Source organism: Macrobrachium rosenbergii, chromosome 19, assembly GCF_040412425.1.
Source record: "Macrobrachium rosenbergii isolate ZJJX-2024 chromosome 19, ASM4041242v1, whole genome shotgun sequence".
NCBI lineage: Eukaryota > Metazoa > Arthropoda > Malacostraca > Decapoda > Palaemonidae > Macrobrachium > Macrobrachium rosenbergii.
In genome coordinates, this window is record NC_089759.1 from 4,916,657 (window position 1) to 4,925,702 (window position 9,046).

A 9,046-nucleotide genomic window follows, 5' to 3' on the forward strand; every position below is an offset into this window, starting at 1 on the left:
ATGTATATATATATATATATATATATATATATATATAGATTACAGTAAAAGACATTCACATATATTCAAATATTAGGCAGCAAAAACCATTTAACATAGCATTCACTTTACCTTGATACTAACTTGCAGCCAAAGTTAATTACATGTAAGTGTATCTGTCTCGATCAGGAATCGAACCTGTGCCTTCCGGGTCAGTGATGGGTGAGCGGATAAGTTACTGTCATTTCCGTACAAAACCTAAAAGGCATAAAGTCAAACCCTGGGCTGTCTAGAATTATATAAATATATATATATATATATATATATATATATATATATATATATATATATATATATATATATATATATATATATATATATATATATATATATATATATGGTGTAATTTATTCCACCCAGAAATTATTGAGATATTAAGGGGAATTTATGGCCCAATATCTGAGGGTATAAGAAAAGACTATCTTGAATAAGTGATAAAACCCTATATATATATATATATATATATATATATATATATATATATATATATATATATATATATATATATATATATATATATATATATATATAAAGATATGATTTATATAAATCAAATCTCATAGATTCGATAACCCTTCCATTTACCTACATAGTGCCCACGCTCACTTTGCCACCCAAGAACTATACTCTTAGGTCTAGACCACACACACACACACACATACGCACACACACACACACCCAATACACACAAACACTCGCGCTCACAAGAAGCTCGCCCACAATTGGCTACCGTAATGTCGACTACCCTCTTTTCTGTTCTACGATGTCCCCCAGGCCTGAATCTATTGCACAGACACACAGAAATGCACGCACATACACACAGAAAGACAGACACAGAGAAATGCACACACCCACACAAACACAGACACTTTTAATAAAAACACCCTCACAGACTCGGAGTCTGTGATTACACCCCGTTGCCATTACGCTCTCATCGGGGGAGAGAGAGAGAGAGAGAGAGAGAGAGAGAGAGAGAGAGAAAGAGAGAGAGAGAAAGAGAGAGAGGACAGTGTTTTTCGAAGGGTGCAATCTTCAATTTCCTAAGCGTGCATGAAACGATCACATAATACCACTCTCTCTCTCTCTCTCTCTCTCTCTCTTCCTCCTCCTCACTCCTCGGCGTTAATGTATTCTTCTTCATTTTAATGATAACATTATACAGTCCGCAATACACACACTTGAGACCTCCGTGGGTGTAGGCTACACCTTGTAAACGCTCTTTTTAGTTATGCGAGTTGAGATCTTTTTGGTGGAAGTGAGAGAAGATGAACTACGAAAAATGTTCATGTTTATATATATATATATATATATATATATATATATATATATATATATATATATATATATATATATATATATACATATGTGTACATATATACATGTATAGATATGTGTGTGTATACATATATATACACGCACATATGTACATATATAATATATATGTTTTAGTCACTTATACACCCGTGATTTTTAAAATTCACAAATATTGAGCCACAATTATAATTTAATATCCAATTTACTATACCTTGGGAATAACTTACACTCAAAGGGAAGTATAATTTAAAGGTGCCCCTCAGCCGGGCAGGATTCGAACTGTTGTTGCGTAGTTTAGACGCAGAAATAAACAGTGACTTTGACCACTCTGCTATCATAAGAACTTATAAATTATAATTCCCCTTGGATGTAAATTATTTCAGGGTATAGAAAATTGGCTAATTTAATGGTGTTTGTTGCTTAATATTTGGATATATATATATATATATATATATATATATATATATATATATATATATATATATATATATATATATATATACATACATATATACTGTATATGCAGAAGCCGTTTGGAATTGCAACCTAAGTCCCTTTCAACCCTAGGACCAATGCAACCAAATAAAAGGGGGTAGAACAAAAGGTGCAATTTCTCGAAGAGAGAAAGAGAAGATCAAAAGATCATTTACCACAGATAGGGAACCTCCATCGTTGGATGATCCCAGTCCAGAGGCCCGTGCCAGGACCATGGCTCACTTTACGCGGTCGACTCCGTTGCTTCATCATTAATCTCTTGTCAGGCCGACCTGTCTTAGTAGGTCATATTCTTGCGGGACAAATTCGGGCTACGGACCGTGTTGACATAAGGCCAACTTAATTCGAACAGACCAGCTTAAATTCAAGAGACGTGATGATAACAGGAAAGCTTTAATAACTGGGGTGGAGACAAGGACTTGACCTGCGGCATCTTACTGATACCACTAATTCTTAAGAACAGATTCAGCAATACGATCAGTGGGCTTTCCATGAGATAAATTTGAAGTAGCTAAAACACTCAAGATGTACAAAGAACAAAGAGGGCCAGTTCTTGCATTCATATCATAAGAGAATAAAACACAATATTAAAAATTCCGTGATAGAAATGCAATTTAAGGTGTGCAAAGAAGAAAGAGGTTCAATTCTTGCATTCGCATCACAAAAGACAAATAAAATAGTAGAAAGTTTGTGGTGGAAAACATTATCAATGCACACACTGACACACAACCACCAACACATCTATACGTACACACACACACGCACACACACACACACACACAACACACACACACACATATATATATATATATATATATATATATATATATATATATATATATATATATATATATATATATATCTGTATATAAATATATATATACACATAATATGTATGTGTGTTTGTGTGTGTGTGTGAGTGCGCACATAAAAAAGTTACACGAGAATTCGCTTTCCTTCATATAACAATCATTCTCTACAGTAGCTTTCTCAATGCCTCTTTTTCATCTTTTTTTTTATTAAGAATTTCTTTTTGTTCTTCCAGTGACAGATATGCCAAATATGAAAGCATTGCATTTTAGCAGCCTCATGATCTACAGTCATACATACAGGTGATACATACATTTGACTTACAGCAACAAAAGAGAGTAAACAGACAATTTAAAAACTCAAAAAGGTGTTATCTGATAAAATTAATCTCAAATCTGTCCGGGCTGCAGTTGTGAGGGAAGGTAAGAATTGTTCTGATGAAGTTATTGTGAGAATGACAGTAAACAAACAGGGAAGACAAAAAAGATAGAAAATTTTTTACTTAAGAAGCTACAAATAAATTGTGGAACCCTAGATTGCACTTCGCTTGAAAAATGTGGTTTACAACATAGACTGAGTTGCATACCTTAATTCAATACACGTATACAATCATACACAGGGACAGACACGCATATAAACATATATATAAACTTAGTTATATATTTATGTATATATACACACATATATATATGTTTGTGTATGTGCGCTTGTGCGTATTCATGTGCAGTATCTGGTGTCAGGCATAGTGCAACTCAGTCATAATTTAGAACAAATCAAGACAATACAAGAGAGAGGAAGGCAGATTAAAAATAACAGGCTTGGAAGCCAGACAATACAGTGCCTGATACCTGACTGTTGCAAAAAAGAAAAAAAAGAAAAGAAAATCACCACATCACTCATTCGCCATTCTATATCTGTACACAAGCAAAAGTTCATTCCCCATTACCCCTGGAAAACGTCTCTGGCACAAAGACCGACCTACTTTCGGAGCGGAAGGGACAAAGTGCAAACTAGCAAAGAAGAAGAAGCAGAGTCACTGTCGTGCAATTGGAACTTCAGAAGTTCAAGCGAAGATGCAATGCGTTACTACCCTGCCACTATTCTTCTTGCATTTTAATACTTTTTCATCAATTTATCTATTTACTTTTTTCTTTCTTTTATGATAAGTGGGATCTCTTCTTTTTGTATTTCCCTTCACTTCCTCATACTTTTCCCTCATGAACACCATATTTTTTGGAAGCTTGAATATCAAGTCAATGGCCCCTTTGGTGGGCTTGTTCCATATGAATAGGGTTCATCTACTGAATAATAATAATAATAATAATAATAATAATAATAATAATAATAATAATAATAATAATAATAATAATAACTTAAGTCGAGGTAATTGTGTTTGTGAAAAAGCAAAATAAGAGTCGAGTGGGTGAGTAGGAGGTTATAGAGATGACTGAATGGGGGTACTTTGGAGGGAATGGGTTGGGGTGGGCTAAGCTCCGAAAAATTTTGCATGTGTCACTTCCAGAGCGAGGGGTGACGACTTTAGAAAGTCTAGGAAAGCTGTGATTAAATGTAAAGGACGCCCGGTTTCCTTTCCGTAGCGGTGACGCGGAGGCCATAATGGCAGGTCACAAAAAAAAAAAAGTTATTTTTATTCATTTTATTCATTTCTCACATTTGCCGAAGCGTATTGCCATTCATTACGTTCCGTTATTTATACGAGGTAGCTTCTTCCCTCACGGCCTCTCTCCACCTACCATCACCCTTTTTTTTATTCGGTCATTCATCACCATCTTCTTCCCGCAATCAGCTGTTTTGAAATAGAAATCGACCGGAATGAGGTGCTTCGAAGATTCAAATTAGCGGCGTTTCGAGGCTTCGAACCACCGTAAATTTATTTACATATATCTTCGCGATGATGAGCGACGCTTTCCAACAGTGTCTCCTATTGTTACAAAACATCAAATCACGCAATTATTTCCTTTTCCCCCTCATCGCGCCCTTCTTATTTCGGCAGAGTCAGATCGCAACCGGCATTATTACAATATCCATTTGTAGCTTTGACGGGATGTAAAAAGCCAATGACTTTCCGTACGGTTCAGATCGTAAATACCTGTTCGGTACGAAATCGGGACGATCAATGTCTCTTTGATTAGATCAATGTCTCTTTGATTAAGTCTTGCATCGAAGAAGCGGGTCGCCCCGGAGTTCCTCCCGACCACGAACCTTAACATGAATATTCATATATTCATCGGTGATGATACGAATTCGTCGTACGCATGCGCGTTTTCCTCCTCCTCCACATCATCGACTTCGTCGTCATCTTCGTTTGTTGAGCTTCTCGTGCGTCATTTCCGCTCTTTCGCTGTTTCAATTATTCATTTTTTTATCGATACTTTAGAAAAACTTGCGGTAAAGGAATTTGTGCCGAATTGTGAAATGGAAAAAATGAAAACATTCAGGATTGCTTCCCGTCGTTGGTTTCAAAAGAATTTCTAAAGAAAATGGATGACGCATGCAATGAATTGGAAAATATGGGAAGAATAGGGAAATATATTATATTTTCAGTGGCTACTGTACAACTGTTGGAATATGTGATTATTTAGGTAAATATAAAATTACTTTTGTTAACTACTTTTCCGGCTGAAAAATTCTAGTTACAATGTGCATTGAACAATTATTTATTCTCTGAGTTGCATTTTATACAAAGGTTAATCAAAGTTATATGCAAGGTATATTTGGCATAAAAAACACACACACACATCATATACCCTTAATGATTTATATGTACATATATATGTATATATATATAATTATATATATACAGTATATATAATATATATATATTACATATATATAATATATATATAAATAAATATATATTTATAAGTATATTATATATATATATATAAATATATTATAATGCATATTATACAATTATTAATATATATGTATATATATATATATATATGTATATATACATATATGTAGATATATATATACATATATATATATATATATATATATATATATATATATATATGTGTGTGTGTGTGTGTGTGTGTGTGTGTGTGTGTATATACATGCACCACAATTATTAAGAGTTCATTATTGTGAAGGTCCTATAATCATTATCATAAATGTTAGGTGGTAATTAATCCTTTCAAAATTAATCTATGTTTGAAGTTTATGAAAAAAACACTTCCTTAATGAACTTATTAACAGGACTCAAAGAACGACTAGAACCGGAAACGTAAAGAGCAAGTAGATGAATAAATAAATAAGTAAATAAATACATAAATAAACAAAAGATATAATTATGAGGTTAAATCTCAGGACGTCACAGAAATTCAAATTCCGAATGACTTGTAAGATTAAAATATCATGTCGTTTTTTTCTGCTGAGCTGGTATGTTGCGATTTCAATAAATCAAAAGTTGGTCACTTGGTCATTTAAGAATTTTTCGGAGTGTATGGTACGTGGAGACTCTCTCTCTCTCTCTCTCTCTCTCTCTCTCTCTCTCTCTCTCTCTCTCTCTCTCTCTCTCACATACCTCATTTATGTCGATTTATGTGCCCTCCCCCCCATGTCTCTCTCTCTCTCTCTCTCTCTCTCTCTCTCTCTCTCTCTCTCTCTCTCTCTCTCTCCGTATTGGTTTGTTGCGGCCAATAAGAAAATTAACTTAAAAGTGCCCTGTACTTGAGTGAAGCAAAGAGAGCGGCAGTGGCGAAAAGTAACTTGAAAAACAAGACATAATGAGGACATCAGAGAGAGAGAGAGAGAGAGAGAGAGAGAGAGAGAGAGAGAGAGAGAGAGAGAGAGAGAGAGAGAGAGACAGTTATTGTCATGTGTCTTCCTTACTTACCGTAAACTGTCTTTTGGTAGGCAACCTGTACATTACCATCGTTTGTTTTCTCTGCCCATATATATATATATATATATATATATATATATATATATATATATATATATATATATATATATATATATATATATATATATATATATATATATATACACATATCTGTACATATACATACATACACAAGAACTCTCTCTCTCTCTCTCTTGCTAGATATTACAACACTATTAAGAAACCACTTAGAATCACGCATGCCTAACTCAGCAGGAACAGCAGGAGGGAGGCCCAAGAATAAAAACGATCAACTCTGCAAGCTTATGCGAGCCTCAGAGAGAGAGAGAGAGAGAGAGAGAGAGAGAGAGAGAGAGAGAGAGAGAGAGAGAGAGAGAGAGAGAGCTGTGGTCATCTAAGATTATCTAAGTCTCCTCTCAATCTGTTCTTGGATCTCGATATCCTCTTCTAGATTTCATTATGATAAGACGATTAGTCGGTTCGGCCGCCCGCGGAGATTTCCGAAGAATACGTTTACTGAGATCTCAGTGTGAGGATGCAATGTTTGCACACTTTCGTTTTCATATTTCTTCATAATACTGGAACTTCAAAAGTTCAAACGTAGATGCAACGCTTTACTACCCTAATACGGTTCTCGTTGTATATTATAATAATTCGCTTACATTTTTACCTATTTATTTATTTGTTAGCTTATTTTTTTTAATAAGTAATCTCTTCTTTCTGTATTTCCTATTACCTTCAGTTATTTCTTTCAAATGAACAACACATTCTTTGAAAGCTCGAATTTAAAATCAATGGCCCCTGTGGTGGGCTTATGCCATACGAGTAAGGTTCATCTTCTGAATAATAATAATAATAATAATAATAATAATAATAATAATAATAATAATAATAATAATAATAATAAATAATAATAATATTTAAGGTGCGCTCATGAGCCGAAAATAAGTGATGGCATGATGATGATGATGATGATGATGACGATAAATACGATGAAGATTATCACAATTACTGTATAAATGATGAGTGAGGATTAATCCCGACGACTGTGTAGATGATGAGTCGAGATTAATCACGATGATTGTATAGATAACAAGTGAAGATTAATTCCGATGATTGTGATGATGATGAGTGGAGATTAATCACGATGACTGTATAGATGACAAGTGAAGATTAATCCCGACGATTGTGTAGATGATGAGTGGAGATTAATCACGATGATTTTATAAATGATGAGTGAAGATTAATCCAGATGATTGTGCAAATGACGAGTGAAGATTAATCCTGATGATTGTGTAGATGATAAGTGAAGATTAATCCCGATGACTGTGTAAATGATGAGTGGAGATTAATCACGATGACTGTATAGATGATAAGTGAAGATTAATCCCGATGATTGTGTAAATTATGAGTGGAGATTAATCACGATGATTATAGCCTATAGATGATGAGTGAAGATTAATCACGATGATTGTGTAGGTGATGAGTGGAGATTAATCACGATGATTGTATATATGATGAGTGAAGATTAATCACGATGATTGTATAGATGACAAGTGAAGATTAATCCCGATGACTATGTAAATCATGAGTGAAGATTAATCCAAAAGATTATGTAATGACAAATGAAGATTAATCCAGATGATTGTGCAAATGATGAGTGAAGATTAATCCCGATGATTGTGTAGATGATGAATGAAGATTAATCCCGATGATTGTGTAAATTATGAGTGGAGATTAATCACGATGCTTATAGCCTATAGATGATGAGTGAAGATTAATCCCGATGATTGTGTCGGTGATGAGTGGAGATTAATCACGATGATTGTATATATGATGAGTGAAGATTAATCACGATGACTGTATAGATGACAAGTGAAGATTAATCCCGATGACTGTGTAAATCATGAGTGAAGATTAATCCCAAAGATTATGTAGATAACAAGTGAAGATTAATCTTGATGATTGTGTAAATGATGAGTGAAGATTAATCACGGTGACTGTATAGATAACCAAGTGAAGATTAATCCCGATGATTGTTTAAATGATGAGCGAAGATTAATCCCGATGACTGTGTAAACGATGAGTGGAGATTTATCCCGATGATTGTGTAAACGATGAAAACGTAAATGTTAAAATGATGCTCCTGATGAATGTGACGACAGCAAAAATGATGATGATGATGATGATGAGTAGGAAAGTGAAAAGAATGACGCTCCTCACGGAAGGAAAATAGTGATGACAATAACGACGATGAAACTGATGATCATTCTGACGAAAATAAAAAAAAATGATTGTGACGATGCTTAAGACAGTGAAAAGATGGGGTTTGTGTGGTTGGACAGCAAAATAAAGCGTTCCCAGTAAATAAATGAGATGAAGTACAAAGACCTAAAGGCGGAAATGGGAGAAAACTCCGCTGGGAAGTAATAGTCAGAGAGGTTGGACAGCAGGACTAAAGACAGGAAGAGGGAATGGAGGTAAAGTAAAATTCTACAAAGTAGGTGCAGCTAGGGG